Source organism: Cervus elaphus, chromosome 4 (genome assembly GCF_910594005.1).
Source record: "Cervus elaphus chromosome 4, mCerEla1.1, whole genome shotgun sequence".
NCBI lineage: Eukaryota > Metazoa > Chordata > Mammalia > Artiodactyla > Cervidae > Cervus > Cervus elaphus.
The window spans coordinates 24,878,564-24,905,946 of NC_057818.1; the positions used below are offsets into that span (position 1 = coordinate 24,878,564).

The 27,383-nt window shown below is 42.8% G+C and overlaps 2 long non-coding RNA genes across 5 annotated transcripts in view; one reads left to right on the top strand and one right to left on the bottom strand.

The window, feature by feature from the left end:
• LOC122691723 overlaps positions 1-27,383 on the bottom strand; it is a 134,459-nt gene that overhangs the window by 57,936 nt on the left and 49,140 nt on the right. For 2 of the 4 annotated variants that reach the window (XR_006340492.1, XR_006340491.1), the window contains exon 2: positions 7,290-7,339. The exons of the other annotated variants lie outside the window; for them this stretch is intronic. This is a non-coding gene — a long non-coding RNA (uncharacterized LOC122691723). The remainder of the gene's footprint in view (positions 1-7,289; positions 7,340-27,383) is intronic. 4 annotated transcript variants of the gene reach the window in all.
• Positions 167-21,792, top strand: LOC122691724. The gene is made up of 4 exons (XR_006340494.1): positions 167-288; positions 702-810; positions 20,440-20,563; positions 21,589-21,792. It is a non-coding gene; the product is annotated as an uncharacterized LOC122691724 (long non-coding RNA).

Consider the following 27,383-nt stretch of genomic DNA (forward strand, 5'->3'; position numbering starts at 1 on the left):
TGATATATTTAGAGGCTGATGTTTTTCTTTTATAATTTTAGGAGAGAGATGTTCCCGGGCACATTGTGACTCCTCTCTGTGAACTGACACGGGGGTGTTTTTATAGAGGACTCACTGGTGGGGTGACTCTGAAGTCATATCCAAAGGAAGATGACAATGATTATCCTGAAGGTGAGACGAGAAAGAGCTGCTCCACAGTCAAGGTTGTGAACAACAAAGGAACAGTTATCCTTTTAGGGTCTTCCTCCTCCAGGCTTTTGAGGACAAAGATGAATTATTTTTAAAAAGGTAGGTAGCCTCTAGAACTCTTTTTTCCACACTTGAAAATATTATTTCTTATCTCTGAGACTCGATTTTCTTATCTGCAAGCTCATGGAGGAAGGAAAGGCAGGAAATAATGACTTAACTGGATAAATCCTAACATCACCTGACTGCTGTTAAACATTCAGATTCCCAGTTTCCATTTGGAATCCACTGAATTAGAATTCCCAAAGGAAGGGCTCAGGGATTCCACCCTTTATGAAAGCAGGCTCATATTGAGTACAGGTACACTACTTGAAAGTTCACTTAAAGCCTCTTCACTTTTAGGAAAGACCTACATTAGTACTTGCTTCACTAACTGAAAGAAATCCAAAGAGAGTTTTTGCCTTTAGGAAAAAAAGACAAAAATGGGAAAATAGTGTTCAGTGTTTGTTTTGCAGAAGCCAGTATGGAGGCACCTGAATCAGTGAAAGTAATTCCACCAGGGTCCTTCTCAAGCAGTACACTCAGCATCGCAGCATCAGGCCACCATGGCTTTGGACTACGTCTGTGAGTATCTGTGCTTTATCTCCATTGATTTTATGCATCTGTTGGCAAGATGTGTCAAGGGGTATTGTTGCTTCACTTGACATCATTTCAGCTTATGAAAGGTTTCATGAAAATGTCGTACTTTTGGACAGCAGGGAATACTGAACCTGGTAAGTTTGGTTAACTCGCTTGAGCACCTTTGGACCATCCAGTTCCACAGGCGTTGACAGACTCAGGGACTGCCATGTTTGAAGCAGGGCATTGTGGGAGAAGGCAGAGGGTCCCTACATGGGGCCACTTGAGAAATCACAGATCTGCAGCCTGAAAAAGTCTTCCAACCCGTCTACCACCATGCTGCAAACAGTTCACCCTTCACTGTGATGCTGAAAGAGCAAGGGTTGTGTTGAAATAACTTCCTAGACTCAATGTGGAGCTTCTCCTGCCCAGGGTGCAAGGTCAGCAAACCAAAACTCAGACAAGTTCCGTGTTCCTGTAAATGACTCTCCTGAAACACAGCCTGTCCAGTCAGCCAGTCCCCAGACGCCAGCTCTGGGCTCTGTACTTACTTACTGTTCCTTATCCATTTTCTGTCTCTTCATTGTTCTTTATTCTTTACCCAATGAAATCTCCGTGCCTCCCACCCCATTCTGCAGTTTTCTGGACCCTTGGGGACAGAAAATGCCTGCTTTGTGGAGTATTCAAGTTTGTATCACCCACATGGTCTTCTTTAATCATTTTTAACAATTACAAGGAACAGGACTAAGGAAAAGTAAGCTGTGGGTGGAAGGTCAGGTGATGGGGGAGGCAGAGGCCCCACAGGGAAATATATGCTCAGTAGCAGACAGTACAAGACAGACCAACAGACAATTTGAATGTCCCGTGTGCACCCCCTTCCATGCCCGAAAGCCTGAGTGGTTCTGAGGCCCTTCCTCTGTTGGGTCTCAGAGTGCCTGGCTAGAGGATGCAATGCGTGAGGCAGACACCAGAGGCGCCTTCAGGTTGTGGCATTATAGCTCATAACACTGGGCAGCTTTGCTGTGCTGGTCCAGACTTCTGCTGGGATAGTCTAACCTAATTCTGCTTTGCAGGAAGGGCCTGGGTAAAGTATCTTGATTTGACCTTCTAGTGAATTCCAGATGGTGTAACAGGAGCTGGCCTCATCCAGAATGGCAGGTGCTAACTCTACATCCAGGCATTTTAGAAATAAGGCAGCTTTAAAGATTGAAAATTAAGGTTGTTTTGTTTGCTTTGGTTTTAATATTCTGCTTTTTCTACATGAGGAAAAATGAAGAACAGCCTGATACAAATACCTGTCATCAGAAGCCAACTTAAACATTTTAAGTTTTTAGTACCATTTAACTTTTTTCTCAACCCTCTTGCAAAGTCATTGTTATATCATGGTCTGTATTTCATAAAGCACCTCATACTTTACTTGGCACACAGCAGGTGCTCAATATGTGTCAGGAGAGCTAACTGATATATCAATAATTTATTGAAGTATCACTGTGCTAAATACTTTCCACAAGTTGTGTCATTTAATCTTCACAGTCATCCTTAGAGCTAGGTATGTAGATATGAAGTGGCATCTCACTGTAGTTTGGATTTGTATTTTCCCAGCAATTAGGGATGGTGAGCACCTTTCCATGTGCTTCTTTGACTAGTTGTATATCTGCTTTGGAGAAATATGTATTCAAGGTTTTTTGTCCATTTTTGAATCCATGTTCATTTTTTGTTGTTGAGTTGTGAGAGTTCTTTGTGTATTCTGGATATTAATCCCTTATCAGGTAGAGAATGGACCTGTGGCTACATGGGGGAAGGAGAGGGTGGGACAAATTGGTGTATATGCTATACACACACACACACACACACACACACACTACGATGTGTAAAGTAGATAGCTAGTGGGAACCTGCTATAAAGCACAGGAAGCTCAGCCAATGCTCTTTGATAACCTAGGTGGGTGGGATAGGGTGTGTGTGGGAGGGAGGTCCAAGAGGGAGATATATATCTTTACATATGACTGATTTGCTTCATTGTGCAGCAGAAACTAACACTACATTCTAAAGCAATTTTACTCAAATGAAAAATCCTTTATCAGATATATTATCTGCAGTCCTATTCCATAGGCTGCTGCTTCACTCTGTTGATGGTGTCTTGATGCATAGAAATATTTAACCTAGATAGTCCAATTTTTCTATTTTTTTCTTTTGTTGCCTGTGCTTCGGTTGTATTTCAAAAGCCTGAGTGATTTTGATGTGGCCAAATCTGGGGACCCTAAACCCAATCACTAGTCTAAACTTTTTTTTTATTTAGATAGTGTAATCCTTACCTCCCTCTCTTTTAGTTTTCCAAATAAAAACTCACTAAGAAAAATCTATCTTTAAAAGAGAGAACTTCTTGAATGAACAGTTTTCTTCCAAGTGAGTACCTGATCCCCGGGGCATCAATATCCCGCAGCAGTAACTTTAGAATAACCTCCACAGGTTTAAAAAGCATTGATCTAGTGATCAAAACTCACCTTTTTAAATGGGATCACTGAGTCCTAGAGAAGGAAAATTAATTTCCAGAAATGGACCGTGTCTCTGCTGCCTGCCCCTTCGAGCTCTGTCTGGAGGACACTGAGGGGATCAGCCATGGCTGATAAAGGGACAACCCCTTGATACCTGGCTGGTCAAGATGATCAGTTGATGTAAAAATCAATGGAGAAGATGTTTCCATGTGTATGGAGAGCTTTGGAATAAAAACATATTGCTAAGGTAAAATAAGACATGATTTCTTTTAAAGAAAAAAAAATCACCCAAGTTTAACTAGGTAATTAATTAATTCACAAGTAGGTCCAAAGTGAGAGCGATTACTAAACAATGACAAATGATAAAGAATAAACCCTAAGGTAAGTGATGATCAAGAAGATGAAACAGTTTTAGCTTGGAATCCTATTACAATTCTATTTCAATATAAATAAGCTGACACCAGAAGCAAACGATTAACCCCAAAGCCACTGGCTGTTCATTAACTAAGGAATAATTTTACATTTCATTATTATTCGTGTTGGCTAAATTTCCATTAAAACCAATTTAGTAAACTGGCCTTCTGATGGGCTTGAAATTAAAAGGAGAAAGAGAAGGCAAGGAGGGGACAAAACAGAGGCCACCATTTAAGCATCAAGGGACGGAAAACTCATGAGGGCGAATTGCCACTTTAATTAAAAATAATGTCTCAATTCACTTTCAAAATGAGCCACCAGAAAGTGCCTGGGAAATTTTCCCTGGCCAGGACGTCTGGCTCGTTCACCAAGTGGGTGATTTCTGTGGCTGGGGTTTCTGATTGAATGGAGGAATGGCCGTCTCATTCCCTGGTCAGCTCTCCCCACCCCCAGCTGGGCAGTTTTCAGTTGAGGAGAAGGGCTTCAAACTCCTCAAATACTTGCCCCAGAGCCTGGGTAAAGAAGTCCATGCTTCATCCCTTGGGCCATTCATCATGCAGGCTTAAGGACTCGTATGTGACATTAAAATGGGACCAAAATACCAACAACTAGCTTAGCTTACATTTCACGAGCACTCACTTTAGCCACACCCTGTACTAAGTACTTTCTTGAATTAACTCATTTAATTCTCTGAATCTCTCTAAGGAGGTAGAGTCTATTTATATTCCTATTTTATAGATGTATAAGCTGGGGCACAGGATGAATAATGGATATTACTCAGTAAAGATGGCCCAGAGCTGGAATTCAAACCCGTCATTTACAGCAGAGCTTAGTGCTTAACCATTAAGCTATATTGCCTCTTGATAAAATAATGAAATGACTTTGTGCTTTTCAAGTATAAAAACTGACAGAGCACAAGGTATATAGTGAGTTGTTAGGGAAGACAGTGATACAAAGGTGAGTGGGGGACAATTCTGGGTGGTACTTAAAATGCCAGGCCCAGGATTTTGAACTTGACTCTCTGGGGATTCACAAAGTACAGTGCCCAGACCACTGGGAGTCCATAAACAGATTTTAAAATAATATTTTGTAGTTATGTGTATGTTTTAAGTTTATTAGAAATATATTTAGCTCACATATATAGTTTGGCAAAAAAGATAATCCTTATTTAAGAACAAAAGAAATTTTATTTAACATTTGGAGTTCCCAGGTGGCACTGGTGATAAAGAATACTTCTGCCAATGCAGGAGATTCCGGAGACTTGGGTTCGATCCCTGGGTCAGGAAGATTCCCTGGAGGTGGGCATGGCAATTCACTCCAGTATTCTTGCCATGGACAGAGAAGCCTGGCGGGCTACAGTCCATGGAGTTGCAAAGAGTCAGACACGACTGAAGTGACTTAGCACGCACGCATATATTCTCTTACTGTGCATCAGGCATTGTTCTAAGTGCTTGGCATTTTAACTCAGAACAACTCTATAAGGCGGGTTCTATTTTTCACTTCATTTATAGATAGGGAAACAGAGGCAAACAGAGGTTAACTTATGCAGGGCTCCCAGCCAGCAGATGACAGAGCCAGGATTGGAACCCAGGCATCTATCTCCAGGCTGGGCTCTCAATGATTATGCTAAGTGACTAAGAGATAGGAGGGTGGAATATAAGCATCATGGAAGCGATTGATGTCTGATGACCGGCATCTGCTCCAGGTGATGTTGTCTGGGATGTGTTCTTCCCGAGGGCTGCTGGGAGATGTGGCTGGCTCCCACCCCTGTGAGAGGCGCTGCCAGCAGACCTGCTGTTTGTAGCCAATAGGGCAGGATTCCCAGCACATTTCAAGGATCAGGTGTCCACATCGGAAACCAACCCAGCTCTCGGTGCCCAAAATCACTTTGCGGGCAGTGAAGCTTTTTCGCTCCTGTGCAACAGACCAGTATGCACCCACTCTGGAAGCTAGAGGCCCCGGGGATCCCTCAGCCCAGCTGCTTTGGAACGTGGTGGAAGGAAGAGCAAGAGTGTGCCTTTGGATGGCTCCAATGCAGGAAATATTACGCATTCACAGAAGACATAATCATGCAGCCTCCCCTGACCTACGATAGCGGAAGCAAGACTGGAGACTGCCCTCCCCTGCACATCAGTGCCTAGTCCATCTCCATCGGAACCTTCTCACTGGTGAGTTCTCTACCTGGACCACCCTCACCAAGGATGCCCACTCCCACCCCAACCCACCTGCTTTCCCAAAAGCTCCACTGAGGCAGAAACTGTGTCCTATGCCCCTTTCCCGTCCTGCATGGTAACCATAAACATTTGATGCCTGATCTAGAGTAGGAGGGTGGTCACCAGCCCAGGCTCTGCCACCACTTGCTTTTTACTTTCTAACTAAATGGCCCTGGGCAACCCCGGGAACCCTTCTGTGCCCACTCTCTTCATCTGAAAAGGATACTGCAGACCCAAGTCATATGATGGGGTTGGGAGGGTTATCCAGATAACCTATATAAAACATTTATCCCAATGCCAGAGAACATATTGAATATTAGATAAATAATAACTTTGACTCAATAATATTAGTACGCTTCAAGTTTGATGGTCGAGATCTGAAGTTTGGAAATGGGCAAGCGTAATTTACATCTACCACTCACACCTGTGTTGGGTTTGGCATCAAGTAGGCACTACAACCTCCCAGACCTGACGCCCTCTTCCCTTTATTAGATTCTCTGCTTTCCCTTCTGGCCTGAACAAGCCCTCACTTCTCTAACTAATGGGAGGAGTGATTCTTAGCCAGAGAAAGGGGAGACATCCTTAGAAAGGCATCTGAAACGTTGCCATTTACGGTTTCAGAGAGAAGGCCATAGCTACTCTTTCAATGACACATGCACAAAAGCTCTTGTTATGAACACAAATAAGAAAAGTGAACCCTTCGCCTGGTGTAATTCACTTCATTTATTGACCAGAGGCCTCTCCCCCAACCCCGATTTCTTTGCATTTGTCAGCGGTTCAGGGACCCCTGGCATTCAGCATGATTTGTAATGTAAATTATATAATTGTACTTTCACATATTTTAACATCAAATGAAATGATTGACTACAGAATCGGAGCTGTCTACAGGTGGGGGTCAATTACCATCTGAATAATCACAGTGCCACACAAGAATAGCACAGCCGCTGAGCGTGACATATTTTTATCTCTATGCATTTCAATGAAGTCAGGCTGGTACATAAAAGGTTATCACCTAGGAAACATATTTTCCTAAGCACAAGTTAAACATGCAAGTGAGATCAGCAAAGATATTCAATTTAGCCAGTCAACCCTAACCTATTAATATTTTAACAAAATCCAGTGAGGATAATTTTTTTCTTTGATCCCATTTCATGTGAGCAGCCGGGAAAGGGAAGAAAAATTAAAAACAAAATAGTCAAGCATACAGAATGAGGTTATGTATTAAGTGGGCTATTTAATGTTTCTGGCATTTCATAGCCCAGGGGGAAAGTGTGGATGGATTTAACCATCAAGAGCTGTGTTCCCTTGGCCACAAAGTTCGAGAAACATAAAATAATCTATACTTCCAAGCTGACAAATCGTACCTGACACCCAGCTTCATCTCACCGGGACTCCAGAGATCAGCATTAATCATCTGTTACAGGGAGTAAAAAGAAAAGTAAATCATGCCACGCTGAAAAGTGAGATGGAAGGTCTTCGGGCAAGGATTTTAATCAATAATATGTGGGATGATAACCAGAAGCTATTGTTTTAATCTTCCGATATGAAAAGAAATGAATGCAAAACACAAAACTACCAAGAGCTGAAGTGGCTTCCGTGAGGCCTCGTAAGAACTGAAATGTCTGGCAGCCCAACTTTCTGGATTGATTCATGACAACACACACACCATTTCTTTTTAAAGGGAGTCAAGTGCATTCTTGGAGTGGCCTATTTCTATAGCCTCAGCTGTTGCCCACGTGCTGGGCCTGGGGTTCTGATTTGCTCAGTTGCCCTTGTGTAGTAAATGTCTAGGTTTTGTGCGTGCAACATCCATTACTGCCTCTTCTATGGGCACCTTCATTTTCCTCGAGACCCTCCCCTTCCCTACTCCCAGTCCCTGTGGTCTGGGTTGTGCTGACTTCACCAGGGGCTCCAGGAGAAGACGTGTCTCTGTCCCAGCATCACTGTGATTAATCAGTTCAGGGATGGGTGTGTGGTTCACTAGAACCCACGAAATAAATGCAGCCTTGGGTGTTCTTGGCAGTATTATTGCGAAAGAGGCTGTTATGATTTGAATTGTGTTTCCTCCCCAAAACGCGTATGGTGAAGTCCTAACTCTAAATACCTGACAATCTCATGTTATTGGGCCATAGGATCATTGCAGATGTGATTAGTTACAATGAAGTCTTACTGGAGTCAGCTGGACTCCTAATACACTGTGACAAGCATCTTTATAAAAAGAGGAAATTCAGACACCGGCTCACACATAGGGGAGGGCCATGTAAAGATGAAGAAGTTGGGGTAATGCCTTTACAAAGCTAGAGAGCACCAAATACTTCCAGCAAACCAGCAGAAGCCAGGGGAGAGGCATTGAGCAGATTCTTCTCACAGCTCTGAGAAGAAAAACCAACCCTGGCGACATTTTGATCTCAGACTTCTAGTCTTCAGAACTGGGAAACAATTTCTGTTGTTTAAGCCACTCCATTTGTGGGACTTTGGGACAGCAGCTCTTGCAGACTAATACAGAGGCTCACTCTCTTTTATTCCCATGTACCAGGAACTTTGAACATTTAAACCTGGTCTATGCTGTGGTCTGAATGTGTTCTCCCAAAATTCCTATGTTGGAATCCAAACCCTGACAGATGGTGGTATTAGGAGGTGGGGCCTTTGGGAGATGTTTAAGCCATGAGGGTGGAGCCCTCATGAATGGGATTAACATTCTATAAAGAGGCTCTGAAGAGGTCTCTAGCCCCTTCCACCATATGAGGACACAATGGAAAGTCTGTGACCTGGAAGAGATCCCCTCACCCAAGCATGCTGGCACTCTGATGAAGGACTTAGAGCCTTCAGAACTGTGAGAGTTATTTATGAACTGCCTGGCCTGTGGCATTTTGTTATAACAGCCCCAACGGACTAAGAGAGAGCCTGGCGGGCATTTATCTTTCCTAGCCATGGAGCCAACAATTGCAAAGCTGAGAAAATACAGAGATACCTACCTCAGACAAATGTTGCTTGAGCCCCTGGACCCACTCATCTCCATTAAATTCCCACTTTTACTTAAGCTACTTAGAATTTAATTTTCATCATTTACAACCAAAGGAACCCTGAATGGTTTATTCTGAATGCAATCAATATGATCTTGCATGCCTGCATGCAAAGTCACTTCAGCTGTGTCTCACTCTGTGCGACCCCACGGACTGTTGCCTGCCAGTCTCCTCTGTGTCCATGGGATTCTCCAGGCAAGAATACTGGAGCGGGGTTCCATGCCCTCCTCCAGGCTATATGATCTTAGGATGAATTAATAGATACTAAGTCTTCAGAACAAATTAGACACAGGAAGATTGCATTCAATTTGAGGCATCATACATTCAAAAGGGATTCAGGTAAATGTGGGCAGAGTGTTTGGGTGGTGAGAAGCCTGGACAGTGAATCACAGGAGGCATAAAGAGACGCTTGTTGTAGGCAAAAAAAAAAAAATTTATAGAAAACATGACAGATGACCTCAAATATCCACAGGAATGGCAATTAAAGGAAAGACTGGGATTTAATCTCATGTCCCCAAGGATAAAAATAAACCACGGGAATACAGAAAGAAAACACTGATTTTCTAAAGCTCCCAGCTATGGGAGAAAGTAATGAGCTGGCCCTGAAAGCAATGAGTTCTCTGTCACAGAAGGTATTCCAGAGGGGAATTCTGTCTCCTGATGGGTACTCACTGAAGGGGTAGATAGGTTGTGTGTGCGGTGCTTAGTCACTTTAGTCGTGTCCGACTCTGTTGACCCTATTGACTGTAGCCCACCAGGCTTCTTTGTCTATGGGATTTTCCAGGCAAGAATACTGGAGTGGATTGCCATGCCTTCCTCTAAGGGATCTTCCCAACCCAGGGATCAAACCCACGTCTCTCATGTCTCCTGCATTGAAAGGTGGGTTCCTTATCACTGGCGCCACCTGGGAATTTGGATGACCTTCAAGCCCTTCCAATTTTGACTTTTAGTTCTGTAATTCCTTTACTAGAACCCAGGTGACTTGGACATGTCCTTTCCCACTTATGGACCTCAGTTTCCCCATCTGTAAAATAAGGAAGTTGGGCCTGATGGTCCTTAAACATTATTTTGACTAGAACATGCCATGATTTCATTTTTCCAACTCCATCCTTTCTGCCTCAACTTCGATGGAAGTTGAGCTTGGGCTCACTCTGAATGCAGAACATCACACCACTAATCTTTTTTTTTTTTTTTAATGTGGACCATTTTTAATGTCTTTACTGAATTTTTCAAAATACTGCTTTTGCTTTATGTTTTGTTTTTTTGACCAGGAGGCATATGGAATCTTAGCTCTCCAACCAGGGATCAAATCTGCACCCACTGCATTAGAAGTCCTAACCACTGGGCCACCAGGCAAGTCCCTACACCACTAATGCTTGATTCAAAGAGCAGCTAACATGGATATGGGACTCGGTGATTGCAGGGGGACACAGAGCAGGGGTCATCTCACTTTCTTTCTCTCTTTGCTTTAATGAAATCGCCCACTTCACAGCAGAGAGCTGAGGGGTGACATTAAACTTATAATCCATTTGGCTCTAGATTTCTTTTGGATCATCTATAGGCACATACTATTGGCCAGTTAAGGAACAAACTGGATGAAAGCTTAAAACGGCATCACAAGCTCTGTCTAGCCTTTCTTTGGAAGATGCTTGGATTTCGTGCTAAGGAGCAGGGAAGGTGGGATGTTCATCTTATCTCTCAGCCCCAGGTTGCCCTCTTCATCTGTAGCCCTTGCCACATGATGGCTAGACAGTCAACTGCCAACTCAGCACAGGATTTAGGTTTGATATTGCAAAAAAAAAAAAAAAAGGCCTGGGCAATATAAGAGAAAACATTCTTGTTTTGCCCAGTATGAATGTGGGCTGGGCCAAGTGAAAGACAGTTGTTTATCATCAGGAGAGAAATCAAGACTGGACTGTGGGAGAGTTCCTATCCACTGGGCCGGGGAAAAAGTCTTGAGATTGTTCTGGGCACATATTTTGAAAAGACCCCATGCTGCTCTCCAGCTTATTAAGATCGATCCACTTATTATCTTGGCCTGTTTAAGCTCTTCCTTGATTCTAAATTATTTTTCAAGTCAGCAATCTTTTTTTCTTTTTCTTCTTTTTTTAATTGGAGGATAATTGCTTTACAATATTGCATTGGTTTCTGCACATTCCATATCCCATTCTTGTCGGACATGGCTTTGGGGCTTCCCTGATGGCATAGACAGTAAAGAATCTGCCTGCGATACAGGAGACCCAGATTCAATCCCTGGGTTGGGTAGATCCCCTGGAGAACGAAATGGCAACCCACTCCAGGACTCTTGCCTGGAGAATCCCATGGACAGAGGAACCTGGTGGCTGCAGTCCATGGGGTCACAAAGAGTCAGAGACAACTGAGTGACTAACACTTCCTTACAAATCTTTAAAACGAATCCCCAACATGAACAGGAACACTGTCTGTTTGGAACATCCATAAGTTGCCATTATTTTGAGGGTTTCTCCCAGTCCACTAAGAGGACCCATTTCTCAAGTTGGAAGGCATTCTTGAAAAGAAAAGAAGTTACACTGTTTTCTCTCAGAAAGGATTCATTCTTCCTGAAAATAATATTTTAAATTCGGAAAGTCCTTCACTTTAAAATAGTCTTACAACTGAGGACTCCCCAGAGTGAAAAGCAAAGGACAGACTGTAAAACTAATAATCCCGAAGGCCCCACACTGTCAGTAAGAGTCCCTCACGCCTGCATGAAGGGTCTTGAGCATATGCACCCCCAAGGTCATTGGCATCTCCCCATGCCCCTGTGAAGAAAGCATGGCTGGAATTACTATTTTCAGTTTCCAGGTGGGAAAACGAATTTAGAGAAGGTAAATGTCTTGCCCAAGGCTACAGAACTAATAACACAGTGTCAGAGCTGGAACCCAGATTTTTCGACTCGATTTCCACTAGGACTGGCAGCCTCTAAACAGTGAGACCAGCAGGAATTTGAGGAGGGAAGAATCTCCTGATTGTTTAGACACCTGTTTGCCGATTCCTTAAAGTCCTGGTTCTCCAAGTGTGATCCCTGCACCAGCACCCTTAGCATCACCTCGATATTTGCCAGAAATGCAAGTTTCTTGGGTTCTATCCTAGACCTTTTGAATCAAAAGCTAGAAGAGGGGTCAGAAACCCGTGTTTCCAAGCCCTCCAGGTAATTCTGATGCACACTCAAACTTTCAGAACCGCTTCTATAGAAGTTGAGGGTGTTTTGTGGGTTTGCTGAAATGGCTACTTTGAAACACAAGTCAAAATTCAAACTCATCACCTCCAAATTCCATTTAGCCAAGGCCAGAGTCCAAAGCCTTGAAAAGCTTGTTATGATTCAAAGTTGCCTTCCCCAGCTCTGAGACCGCAGGAATAAAGACTCACTTACACTCCTATAGAGGCCTGTCCCCAAATTCTCTGCCAGTCACTCACCATTGGCACAGAATTAAGCCCAGCTCAGCCAAGCGGCTGATTATATTCTGGGACTGGGTGACCAGTAACTTTAATCCTGTAATCTTTGGAAAACAAAGAGCTAAAGTCTCCTGGATGTCTGGGGTAAGCAGAGGAGGCCCCAGGAGTTTGGTTTCATCTGTATTAGGCCGGAAGGACCAAGACTCTGTCTGTACACACGCCCCATGCTTGCTCCCTCTTGGATCTAAGCATTCTTCTGTGGGAAATATTAATATGCAAAGAAAACAAACATCACCAGAAAGATGGAAAGTACAGTCAGTGATTATTAAAGTTGGGAAGCAGGACTGGGTTCTTTCCCTCACACTCAGATGGACTCTGCACTGTGCTAAGTCACCTCAGCTGTGTCCGACCTTTGCAACCCCATGGACTGTAGCCCACCAGGCTCCTCTGTCCATGGGATTCTCCAGGCAAGAATACTGGAGTGAGTTGCCAAGCCCTCCCCTGGAGTATCTTCCCAACCCAGGGATCAAACCTGCTGCTCTTATGTCTCCTGCATTGGTAGGTGAGTTCTTTACCACTAGCGCCACCTGGGAAGCCCCAGATAGACTCTGCTGCTGCTGCTGCTAAGTCGCATAAGTCGTGTCCAACTCTGTGTGACCCCATAGACGGCAGCCCACCAGGCTCCCCTGTCCCTGGGATTCTCCAGGCAAGAACACTGGAGTGGGTTGCCATTTCCGTCTCCAATGCATGAAAGTGGAAAGTGAAAGTGAAGTCACTCAGTCGTGTCCGACTCTTCGCGACCCCATGGGCTGCAGCCTACCAGGCTCCTCCATCCATGGGATTTTCCAGGCAAGAGTACTGGAGTGCGATGCCATTGCCTTCTCCCTGATGGACTCTAAGACCTGCTAAAAACCAGGCTGCCACAGAGAGGATTCCACTACCCAAGCTCACCAGCCTCTCCAGTGGTGCAATGGTCTGGCACAGGAAATCTATTTATAGGGACGGCTGCCACAGATAACCCTGGGGAAAGAGGCTGACAAAAGGAAGGAAACTGCAGTGTCTTCCAAAGGCCAGGTGGTTTAGGACAAAGTTGAAAATCATACACAATGATGTAAATCAAAGATCTTTGCAAACTGGTAGTTCTCGGGCTGAACTTGACCTCCAGGATTTTGTTTAATCCACACTTGGCCCAACTCAAGGGTTTCATCTTAAAGGTGAGTGTGTTGCCACTAACTAAAAATAAGGAAAGTTCACAGAAAAATTTCTGAATTGCCCCATCTCAAAATCAGAAGATCCAGCTGCATTGTGTCTCAATTCCCGCCAGCTGCCGCTTTGTATATGACTCACCTGACCTCAGCAGTAATTTAAGTTAGTAAGCCCTAATTTAAGCAAACCCTGAGTTTATACCATTTAGTATCACAGACCTAAACTGGTTTTATAATAGTTCCAGGCTACAGTAGAACTGTCTCTTGGGTGGCTATTTTCCAGTGAGTAATCAGCAATGAAACACTGACATAAAATCAGGATGAGTCTCTAGAAGTCTAGAGTCAATGACCCAGCAAATGTTCACATTCTCTGCCAATTAAATCAAATGAAAAATGTAATAATCTGTAAAAATGACAGTAGGAGAAGCTAACTGATGACTTAAAAATCTTTGTATTCACTGATTTTCTTTTTTTTTTTTTTTGCCTGCCATTGTGACTCGAAGCCCCGTGAAGGCAGGGACTTTGTTCCAATCACCGCCAAAGGCCCGGCACCTAAAACAATGTCTAGAACCCTGTAGGCATTTACCAAATATTTGTTGACAAATGAACAATAGTAGTAATTGAGCCATTGCTCTGGGCAGTTTATATGGAAGATTTCAGAGATACTCTTTAACAGATGAGGAAACCGAGATTAAAAGCAGGTAACCAATATGCCCAGCGTCATGTGGCTGGTGAGTGGTACAGCAGACCACTGACCATTCCTGGCTCCTCTCTAACCTCTTACCGCAGCTCAATTTCTCAGGCTGAAACTGACTAATGAAGGCTCCCTGAGCCGTCCAAACCTTTGAATGTCTTTCTGGTGCAAAGTACACACTCACTAAAAGCTTTCCAAATTTGAGTTATTAAAAGTGTTACTTCTCTGAGAAGAACAGGAGGGCTCTTAAAGAAACCTGTGATCTAACAAAAAGGCCAGAAGTCAGGAAGTTAAACACCCTCTCAGGGATCAGTTTGTATTTCTGCTTCCTCTTTAAATCAGTCCTTCAGCCTTCATAGGTTCCTGTTTTCCCATCTATAAAAATTGGGAAAATACTTTCTCTGACCTCCTTTTCACAGGAACATTTTCTGGGCGAAATGTGGTGGAGGAAAATGCAAAACATGTAATATTTATAATAATACACTTACTTGACAAGTTTAAAATGTGGTTTCCAATTTCTTATTGTCTCTGTCCCCAGCTCTAAGAACTCTGTTAAAAGACCATGGATTGCTAATTCCATCAGAACAAGAAAAGTGAGGCTGAAAAGTAATTATCACTTGCCAAACATCACCGAGTTTTATTGTTTAGTCACTCAGTTGCATCCAACTCTTTGCAACCCCATGGACTGCAGCACACCAGGCTTCCCTGTCCTTCACCATCTCCCTGAGTTTGCTCACATTCACATTCACTGAGTCAGTGATGCCATCCAACCATCCCATGCTTTGCTGTCCCCTTCTCCTCCTGTCCTCAATCTTTCCCAGTGCCAAGGTCTTTTCCAATGAGTTGGCTCTCCACATCAGGTGGTCAAAGTATTGGAACTTCAGCTTCAGCATCAGTCCTTCCAATGAAAATCATGGAGTTTACAAATAATAAAACTGGGGCTAGAACCAACCCACTTCTTCTAGGCCAAGTGTTGATCAAGAACTATAGGGAAAATGGGATATTGCTATAAATGTGCTCTGTGATGTATGGGGACGGAGTGATTCAGATAAGCAGAAGGTCAAGCACAGAACCAGGTTGTATACCTCACAATGAAGAAGAGAGAACAGGCACCCCAGAGCTTATGTTAAGCCATGAGCAGCATAAGGGAGGAGAGATGAAGGGCAAGGATTCCAGATAAAGAGTATTTGCAAGGTAGTTCAAAGAGCATTCCAGAAATGATAAGCGCAGAGGCTGTCCATGCCAGATTTGAGATGCTAGCCAATGTAAGAAGGGTCAGGGGAACTGAGACCTTGAATGCCAGGCTACTGACATATCTTGTTTTTCCTAAACAATTGGAAGCCCATGGGATTTTCTTAGTGGAAAGAACATGGGCGTTGGAGGTAGCAAGTCCTGGATTCAAATCTCAAGACTGCCTCCTTCTGTTTCAAATCAGGTTGGCTGCCTGGAGGCCAGAAGCCTCAGCACAGCAGCGACTACTCCACTGTCCCCAAGCTGGCTGGACAGGGACTGGGGCGACGCAGGCAGAGGAGATGAGAGTCTGAAATGCCTGGCTGCGGGTTCATTAGTGATGTGAAGTGTTATTCCCGCCTCCAGGTTCTGCCGAAGTACAGAAGCATCTTGATCAGGCAGCACAGGGGAAGAGAAGGGGGGTGTTGCAGGCTCCAGTGTTGATTTGCATTCGAGTGTTTTATACAGAGAGCTCTCTCTTCAGACTTGCAACAGGCCCATAATTAGGGAAACAGGGTGATGGTGTCCCTCGCAAGTTGGCTGATGCATTCCACTCTTACCGTCACCTTTCAAGTGTGTCTTTGAGGCTTGTCTTTCTGGATTGTTCTGGGAGAGTCTTATGTGAATAGATAACCACCCACCTTGCAGAGTGTTGACCAGCATAACCTTTCTACACACTTTGCAGCCCCCACGAATCTGACAGAGCATCCTCCATAATCAGTGTTCTTTTTAGAAAGGCCAGCTTTATTATTATTTTTTGAGAGCTATCATGTAGGAAATAGATACATTCAAGGGGAAACAGGCTAGCTACCAGCCATTAGAAGGAAAGAAAGAAATAATTGGTTTTTAATACATTATTTATCACCTGTTCAATGCTAACATCTTTCTTGTGGAGCTCAGAACTTCAGTCACACTAAAGTAGGCTCTTATTTACTCGCCATTGTATAAATGTATACAATAAAACTATGGGGCTTCCTTGGTGGCTTAGACAGTAAAAGAATCCGCTTGCAATGCAGGAGACCTGGGTTCGACCCCTGGATCCGGAAGATCTCCTGAAGAAGGGAATGGCTACCCTTTCCGGTATTCTTGCCTGGACAATCCTATGGAGAGAGGAGCCTGGTGGGCTACAATCCGTGGGGTCACAAAGAGTCGGACACGACAAGCAACTAAACAACAGGGAATTAAGATTCCACATGTCACTGGCAAGGCCAAAAAAATAAATAAATAGCACAACCCAGGCATGAATTTGTCCTGGATATGTGATGCTGTTTCCCACCCCTTCCACTAGGCCCCAGCTGTTCTGCTGTCCCTCTCCAGCCCCCCTTTGCAGGAAACTAAACTAAGGGGTCCTGAGATTAGTTCTGGGGTTTGGCAACTAGATCCAGACCAGCTCTCAGGGAGCAGATGTTCTGCTAACAAATATTTCCATCATGATTGGCACACGCTGTCACCTTGGTGGGCTGGCTCAGAAGCAAAGGCCAACGAGTAAATGGACCATGGAAGCTGAATTACCAGCCCAGCCCTTGGTGGTTTTTAAATTATAGATTTTTAAACAAAGCTAAATATAGAGCAATTAAGAAATGGCTCCACGTTCTACTCCGAAGAACAAAACAGCTGAACTGGAGTTAACATCACACATGCATATGCATGAGAAACAGGAGATGAACAGAAGGAGCTGCTTAGAGTAAAACCCAAACTCTCTTGCTGGGTTTTCTCTAGCATAGCCCACATGTTCCTGCCTCAGGGCCTTTGAACATGCTGTTCCCACCACCTCATATGATCCTCTCCCATTCCATTCTCCTCTTTGCTAGCTCTTTCTCTTTCTTTTGAACAGCCACCTCCTTAGATTCTCCCCCAATTCCCCTCTCAGTCCATTTTATCTCTTTTCGTGGGTTTTATGACCACTGGTCATTTTTTTTTTTTTCATTTATTTCCTTTTTTTGGGTCTGATTCCCCTACTAGTGCCCAAAGCCTCTTTTTCTTCATCTGCACCATAATGATAATATTTCCACTCTGCCTGTTGCTGTGACAACTGAGATGCTGAAAGTCAATCACCTTCACTGGTCTCCCCTCCTTTGGCTCAATAGGACTGCTAGTCTGCTTTACAGAAACGATTAATATGGCGGTTGCCAAGGGCTGAAAGGAGAGGGAAATGAATGGATATAGAGTTTTAGTTTGGTAAGATGAAAAAGCTCTAAAGTTTCATTGCACATCAATGTGAATATGACTTAAAGTACTGAACTATACACTTAAGACAGCTAAGATAGTTAAGTTTTGTATATGTATTTTTTTGCCACATTTTAAAAAAATTTAATGTATATAATATGATAACTTTTGTGTAAGAAACATGAGGAAATGCTAATTATATATATAGTATTTTTGTAATATATATTACAAAAATAGTGTATTTGAATATGTATTACATATTAAAATATTATATATTAAACTGTATATATCATACATATTTAAAATATTAAAATATATATTACAAAATAGTAAATTTGAACATAGTATTTTTACATATATAGTATTTTTGTAAAAAGAAACTGAGGAAAGATAAACCAGAAATGAATGAAAATGGTTTCCTATCATGATGAGCTGGAAAAGGGCAAAAGAGAAGGGGTGGAAAGGAGAATTTAGTGAATACACTCTTTTAAATAAGGTTCTGACATTTGAACCTTATGACTATCTTAAAAGAACAGAGTTAAATTTGAAAGTGTCTGGAAAGTAAACCCTGACACTGAAATCAAACAGAAATGAATTAACTAAACTATCTATCACAATGATAATATAACCACACGCCCACACAAAGTACTTGCAGCAACTTTTGAACATAATATTCCAATGGTTAACATATAGTGGGATGTAGTCTAAGAACAAAAAAAGTATAAAGAAATCTTGAATTTTATTTAAAACATCTCTTATCCATAGGAGTATCTGTGTGGTAAATCCAAACGATTTTGTGTATATTGTAGGAAAGGGCAAATGAGTCAATGCATCAATATTGTTGGTATCCAGTGTTCTCCCTGTGAGAGAGAGCAAGTGTATGGGGTGAATGGGGAAACTGAAGTGAAGATATCACATTAGTCCGAGAATCATGACTGGGAGAGAAATCATATGAGGTCAAAACTATTTGGAACAGTTCTTCTTAATATGGTTCCCTGAAGAAGCATTCCATGCTACCTGGATCTTGGAGTAGTCCTTGATTCTTTTAGTGTGGCTTTTCCTTTATTCTTAGAACAACTCCTTGCTTTTCTCTGATGGTCAGTTTTATGTGTCCATGTGGCTAGGCTATAGTCTCCAGTTACTTAATCAAATACTAATGTCAGTGCTACAGTGCAAGAATTTCGTAGATGTGATTAAGGACCCTAATCAGTTGACTTTCCATAGGGAGATTATTCTAGATAATCTGGGCACAACTAATTCAAGCAGACAAATGGCTTGAAGAATAAGATAGAGGCATTCTAGAAGAGAAGAAATTCTGCCTGTGGATGATATCTCCAGCCCATGCCTGAGAGTTCCAGCCTGCCTTCCTGATAGCCAATCATACAGATTTAGGACTTGCCTAGTCAGCCAATCCTTGCAATAAGCCTCTTAATTATATCTTCTACTGGTTCTGTTTCTTAGACTGAACCCTAACTGATATATCTTCTAATAGACTTCTTTTGTTTCTCCTTAATTCAGTTTCTGTTACTTATCACCAAGTAATGTAGCCCCACTTAAACACAGTGTTGAGAATGTTGCCATCGCTATTTCTCTAGAAACTTCTCAGAGAAGGTCAGCCATAACCTCTACCCCTCATCAGACATGGGCCCTGTGTTGATCAAGGACTCCTCCTTCCAGATTTGGGGGCCCCGCAAGGATTCAGTGAATAAATAATTAGCTCTATTGCAACAGTCTATAAGAACAGCCATTTCTGGGGTTCCTCCCTCTGTGTTCCATTAATCAGACTTGGGATTTGTCAGAGGCCCTGAAATATTCATGAACAACTGCTTCAATGATTTCAACAGCTGCACAAATAGAGATGAAGTCCGCAGGGGAAGCAGGAAGACAGGGGTTCTGGGGTTTTCATGTCATCTTCTCATTTATTCTCAATCCCATCAAAGAAAGAATTTGGGAAATTCCAAGGAACTCTGATAGCCAGACAGTGCCAAGCTTCAGGCAGGAAGCTAAGGACCTCAAAGGCCAGGGCATCAGAATCCCCGGGGCGGGGACTGGGGGCAGTGGGGGGAGTTTCTTAACATACAGGTTGCTGGGCCCCACTACAGATTATCCAATCCAGTAGGTCTGGGCTGGGGCCTGGAATTTTGCATTTTTAACAAATTCCCAGGAGGTGCCCATGCTGCAGTTCAGGTGACCTTACTGCTTTACAATTTTAAAGCAATAGCTCAAAAAGACAAGAACGTAGATAGTCGATGCTTTACCTATCTAATGAAAGCCAGTCTGAGTCTTTTTCTTATCTGAGTCTCTTCTCTGAATTTTGGGCTTTGCAATGAACTGCTGGGAGCTACCTGGTCATTACAGGATGTGATCAGAGGCCTCAAAGTCACCAATTTGAAGGCCATTCTGAGCAAGACCCGTGCCACTATCTCTAGATTCCAGCCACTCCTATAAGACTCAGTTCCACAACTTTCTACCTGTATGTCTTGGTAAATGATTTTAAATCTCTGTTCTCAGTTTCCTTATCTAAGAAATGGGGACAACAATGGTCACTACTTTCTGGACTATTGTAAAGGCATCCTAAACTTATGTGGATAAAGTGGTGGCTCATAGCAAGCAGGTGTATAAGTCAGAATCCTGGTAAGAAACAGAATTCACTTGGGAGGGTTCCAACAAGAAAGCTGCAATGAAGGAATTACTGACAAAGCTGTGGGCAGGTGTGGGGACCACGGTGGGATACTGAGGCACCTAAAGACTAGCAGTAGAGAAAAACTGTTCTATCTTCTAGTGCTGAAAGACAAGGGGAGGAAATGTGCTACTGGAGGCCAGAGCATCTGGGGCTTGGACGAGGGCCACCCGGACAGGAGCTGTAACCATGGAAGGGGGAAGCCATGGCCAGAGATGCAGCACCAGTAAGCGGAGGGAGAAAATACTCCTTCTTTCTCCTCCCAACTTGCGATTTCTTGCTGGTCTTCCCATTGGCTGAAGCCAAAGGGCAATGAAATGCAGAGATGCAGTACACAAGAGTCTACTTCCTGGGTCACAGGGCAGGGAAAGAAGGGCAGAAAGAGGATGGAGCACTGCGGTACCAAGTGGAGACTCAGGAACACAGTGCTCCATAAATGTGTACCATTGTGATCGATACGGTGAACACACATTTCTCACTTCCTGGGACAATTCCATTTTATTGTTGTTTGTTTTTTAACTGGAGGAAAATTGCCTTATAATGTCATCTTGGTCTCTGCCATCCAACAAGCTCAATCAGCCATAATTATACAGATATCCCCTCACTCTTGAGCCTCCTTCCTCAAAAGACACATGTACCCCAACCTCGACTGCAGCACTATTTACAATAGCCAGGACAATTCCAGTTTATGCCCATGGTACATTTTCGCTCCCAAAGTTTTCCCAGTTGGGAAGATAAATTATATGATTACCCTGGTTATTTATCAAATATATGAACATCTGATCTGCAATGGGAAGAGAGTTCCAAAAAAATCATTTTGGTTCTTTGGAGACAATGTGTCCAAACTAATGTTCTGTTTGTTGACTCAAGTGGGGGTCACATGGGTGTATTCAACTAGTGAACAAATATACAGAAAGGTGCACATTTGTGATTTCCAGAAAACTTTTCTGTATTTATACTATACATCAATATGTAAGTTTATTGTTTTTAAGTATCCAAGCCACACCATGCTCAGAGCCAAGAACACAGAAAATAGCTACTTCACTAGAGCACACTAGAATACTCTGTAAAAAAAAAAAACAAAACCTAACCCAGGAAATGGGGTGGCAGGTTCACTTGTTGCTATTGTTGTTAAGTTGCTAAGTTGTGAGTGACTTTTTGCAACCCGATTTCTCTGGTGGGTCCACCAAGCTTCTCTGTCCCTGCGATTTCCCAGGCAAGAATATAATGGGTTGCCATTTCCTACTCCAGGGGATCTTCCTGACCCAGGCATTGAACCCGAGTCTCCTGCATCGCAGATGGATTCTTGACCGCTGAGGCATCAGGCAAGCCCACTGGATCCATGCTTAAGAAATACTCCAAGGGAGCTATAAGGAGCCAGGACAGAGTTAAGTCTCTGTATCCAAAGAATCTACTCCACATCCCTACTCACTTGCTTTATCTGTTTAGCAAACTCGCCCCACATCTCGCCTCCTCTTTGCGCCTGACATCTAGCAGGATCTTTGAAATTTATTTTCTCCTTTTAGCCTGCTGTATTTTTAATGTCTGAGTGAAAGAACAAAGGAAGGCGAACACCAGACAAGATCGTTTCATTCCTCCAACGAGCTGTTGTGTAGCCCGGTTCAAGCTCAGCCAACATAAATGTTTTAAAATTCTGCCTTTGCACAGAACAAGTGCTGGTCTAGTCATCAACTCCAAAGTCAGGCCCCTTGTTTCTGCCTTTCATTGGGTGACATAAAAGACCCCTGCATCAATCATTAACAGCCTATTAACACAAGCAGCCCAGAGGTTTCCCTGGTCCAGTTGGTCAACCACAGTGGAAGAAATTCCTGTCGCCCAGCTGGCTGGCCATCCGCATGATGCAGGCTGTTTCTCAGCTTTGAAAAAGGCCTGCTGATTTCTCTTTCATCTCTCTCTGAGTAACAGATACCTGGTAGGCTTGCTTTCCTTCCCCCCGCCGCTGCAAATTTATCCACCTGCCTCCTCAGCTTCTGGCGTTAAGAGACGCTTGCACAAACACTGACAACATTGATTCTGTGCAACCGGCGTGCCAGGCTGTTAGGACGTCTGCTCAGCATGCGGGCCAGAATCGGGTCTGTTTCATCCACACATGTCAGGGTGAGCAGGGTCTTGAAGCGTCTTGAGAAGGCAGTCGTCTGCCTAATGTTTCTGACTCTTGTATCTAATTGGTTTTGATTTGAAGCAAAACCAATCAACATGAACCTGGTTTTTTAAAAAGGCTGTGTGGCTTAGCCAGACACACCCTGGAATCTTGCAGACCCAGAGAATCAGATTCAGTCTTACTTTTGATACCGATTCACCGTGTGACCTGGAGGAAGCCAGTGGTCTGTGCCGGGCAGGTTTCTTTCTTTGTTTTTTTTTAATTATGAAAGTATGAAAACACATTTACAAGAGGAGGCTTGGAAAATGCAGAACAAAGTTGCATATAGTTCTATTATATATTACAATTATTTTTAAGTAGATAAATAAGATTTTTTTGTCAAAGTTTCAATATCAAACCCTCAAAACTTAATAGAACGAATATATAGAAAAGTAGGATACAGTAGACCTGAAAAGTACCATGAACCAATTCAACATAATTAAGAGTTATACCATTTTAACACAACAGTAGGATACAAATTCTATTCAAGTTCCCATAGACTATAAACCAGGAGACATTGGAACATATCCAGGGACATAAGACAAGGGGCAAAATTGTCATGGTCTAGAGGTATTAAAATCATGCAGAGTCTGCTCTTATCACTCAGGCTGGTTTCTTTGCATAGGAATGAAGGGTTAGTGTCCTCGGACTCTAGAAATCCTGACCTCAAAGCCTCCACCTCAGCTCTGACACTGACCTTGACTGCATGTCTTACTCCCTCAATGCCTCGGCTTCTCCATCTTGCAAATAAGAATACAACTCGCCTTCCTTCCCCCCTAAAAAAGCTGCTGTGCTGGTCAAGGATGGAGCAGCAATTTAAAGGATTTAGGGAAAGTAAGGAATCAAAGTTCCAAGGATTTTAGAGCAAAAGGTGTAGCTAGCTACTTCCAGTAGGTGCTGGGCGGGGTCTCCCCATGCATCTTGGGCTTGAGGGTGACAGCACTTACCTTGGGTCTTCCTCCCTATGTGCAACTGTGAGTTTCTAAGAGAATGGACCACACTGTATCTGTTACCTAACCCAGGAGCTGACACCCAGTAACCACTCACCATATCTAAAGGGTAAGAGGAACCAGTGAATAGATAAGAGCAATGGGCATCATCTAAATTAAGCCTTGAGGGCTTCCCTGATGGTCCAGTGGTTATGAGTCAGCCTGCCAATGCAGGGGCACTGGTTCTATCCCTAGTCTGGGAAGATCCCACATGCCTCAGAGCAACTAAATCCAAGTGCCACAACTACTGAACTGGTGCTCTAGAGCCTAGGAGCTGCAATTACTGAAGCCCCTGCTCGCAACAAGAGAAGCCACTGCAATGAGAAGCCTGAGCACCCCACCTAGAGAGTAGCCCCCACACACAACTAGAGAAAGCCTGCACACAGCAACAAAGATGCCAGGCAGCCAAAAATAACTGAATAACAATTATAAAAAATAAATAAATGAAGCCCTAAGATGGATAAATCTAGAGAATATCATGCTTAGTGAAATAAGGCAGACAGAAAAAGACAAATACAGTATTATATCACTTATACGTAGAATCTAACAAATAAAAGCAAACATATGTATAGGCAAAACTGAAAGAGACTCTCAGATAAAGGAAACAAACTGGTGGTTACTGGTGGAAAGGGGGAAGGGGGAGGGGCAAGGTAAGAGTATGGGATTAAAAAATGCAAACTATTATGTATAAAATAGATAAATTACAAGGCTATACAGTACAGCACAGGGAGTCATGGCCATTATCATGTAATACATTTTAATGGGGTAGAATCTGTAAAAACACTGAATCACTAAGCTCTACACCTGAAACTAATATAATTTTGTAAATGGATTTAATTTTTAAAATAATTAATCAATTAAACCATAAGAAAGAAGAAACTGGAGGAGAGTGGATTACTCACCACCTGCTGATTCCTCTGTCTTACTTTATCTCCGCAGACATGTATTAATTCTTTTTTCTGCCTTTTTAAATTTTAACTACCAAGGCACTGCTAAAGTCAGTATCCGAAGAGTTATATTTTAAACTTTAAGCCTGTCAAGGAGACAGGATTGGACAGGTACCAGCATTCCAGTTCGGGAATGAGACCATCTACTTCTACAGCCAACTCATCCTTAGCATTATCTCTATTCCCACTCTTACTTCTTTCCTACTTAGTCAATCTACGTGACAGCTGCTCCCTTTGGAAGGTCAGGACTCTGTCTTCATTCATTTATTAATCTGGCAAATAATTATTGAGGGCCCATAATATGTCAGGTATTATCCTGGCTCCAGGAGATAGAAAAATGAATAAAGAATGAGTATCAGTCAGGAGGGTTGGATCAATGCTGCAAAAACAAGCATCTGAGTGGTTAAAATAGGGAGTGGACTTCACTGGTCAGCAGGGGGCTCTACTCCTCCTGATTTCACAGATGCCAAGGCTGGACAGAAGCTTCTGCATTTCTGCAGGAGTGGGAAAGGAATGTAGTAAATCAAGTACCCACTCCTTTTTTATAATTTTTATTGGAGTATAATCGCTTTACAATGTTATGTTAGTTTCCACTGTATAGCTAAGTGAACCAGCCATATATATACATCAATGGGCATATATTAACATATACAATTATATATTTATTAATAGATAATTAACACAGTTCTTTATTAATATTAATTATAATGAATTAATAATTATATATATATATACCTTCTTTTTTGGATTTCCTTCCCGATTAGGTCACCACAGAGCACCGAGTTCCCTGCGCTGCTATACAGTAGGTTCTTGTTAGTTATCTGTTTCATACATACATCAATAGTATATATATGTTAATCCCAATCTCCCAATTCATCCCTTCTCCCCTTCCCCCTGATATTTGTTCTCTACACCTGTGTCTCTCTTTCTTCTTTGTAAATAATGTCATCTATACCAAGTTTTTCAGATTCCACATATAAGTGTTAGTATAGTGAAAAGGCTGGCTTAAAATTCAATTTTCAAAAAAAACTAAGATCATGGCATCCGATCCTATCACTTCATGGCAAATAGAAGGAGAAAAAGTAGAAGCAGTGACAGATTTTATCTTTTTGGGCTCCAAAATCACTGTGGATGGGTGACTGCAGCTATGAAATTAAGAAACACCTGTCCCTTGGAAGGAAAGCTTCCAAGGAAGCTAGACAGCATATTAAAAAGCAGAGACATCACTTTGCCAACAAAGGGCCATATAGTCAAAGGTATGGTTTTTCCTATAGTCATACGAGGAAGTGGGCTTCCCAGCTGGTGATAGTGGTAAAGAACCCACCTGCACATGCAGGAGATATAAGAGATGCCAATTAGATCTCTAGGTCAGGAAGATCCTCTGGAGAAGGTCATAACAACCCACTCCAGTATTCTTGCCTGAAGAATCCCATGGACAGAGGAGCCTGGTGGGCTACAGTCCACGGGGTCACAAAGAGTCAGACAAGACTGAAGTGACTTAGCACATGTAAGGATGTGAGAGTTGGACCATAAAGAAGGCTGAGTGCTGAAGAATTGATGCTTTCAAAGTGCGGTGCTGGAGAAGACTCTAGAGAGTCCCTTGAACACCAAGGAGATCAAACCAGTTGATCCTACTGGAAATCAACCCTGAATATTCATTGGAAAGACTGATGCTGAAGCTGAAGCTCCAATACTTTGGCCACCTGATGTGAAGAGCTGACTCATTGGAAAAGACCCTGATGCTGGGAAAGATTGAAGGCAGAAGGAAAAGGGGGCAACAGAGGATGAGACAGTTGGATGGCATCACCAACTCAATGGACATTGAGAGGCTTTTCTTGTTTCGGAGCACAGGCTCAAGGAGCACAGGCTTCAGTAGTTGTGGCACACAAGCTAGTTTCCCCATGGTATGAGTGATCTTCCCAGACCAGGGATTGAACTCTGCATTGGCAGGCGAATTCTTTACCACTGGACTACCAAGGAAGTCAAGAGGGGGCTTTTTAACAAATAGTGTTTCAACATTTAACACTTTAGACAGCAGAATCACAGCATATCAGCCCCAATCCAGTCCAAACTCTTCCTATTCCTAATTCTGAATACTGAATAGCTGGAAAACAAGAACCCAGTGTAACCAACAGGATACAGGTAAACTTGGACCTCAAAGCCAGTTCTACAGTCCTTCCCTGATGCTCCCTGTCTGCGGGGAACTGAGAACCCAGTGGGGGGATAGCCCTTCTCTGGCCCCTTCTGTTCCCCCTTCCCTGGGCCCAGTCCTCTGGTCTGTGTTGCCCAGGCACGCCAGGCCACGGTGCCTTGTTTGGCAGCTGGAACCTTTGCCAAAACCCATATTTAGTTGTTGAAAGTTCCTTGCCTCGGCGCCTCTGAAGTTAATGATGGAATCTTTGAAAATGACATTAGAAGCAAAACATAAGCAACAGAAGACATGAAACCACCTCGAGTCCATCTGTTCAAGCACGATCCACCTCAGAGCTCCCGTTTCCCATGTAAAACAGAAGATATGATTTATAATTCATATCTCACCAGTACAACCCTGATTGAAGCAAACCACTTTGATGAAATGTTGGTTTCATGCTAGTGGAACACCATTCCAAATCAGAGGATATTTAGAACTCTAACGCCTCTGCTGCCACTTTGAAGTAGAAAGATTTGTATTTTATATGCTTTTCTGAAAAAAAAAGAAAAAAGAAAAATATGTACACTCCAACATGCATGTGGTGGAAATATGAAAACACTTACGTGTGAATCAGCACCAAAATGTAATTACTGCTTAGAGGATTGAAACTATTTATGGACTCATATCTCGTGTTGAAGACCTGGTTCCAATAATTCTCAGAAAACTGCAAAATTCATACTTTGTTTTTTGGGATGAACTTAATTGCTTTGAAATCTACAACACATGAAGAACAAAATCAAAGAGCGTCAACTTTCCAT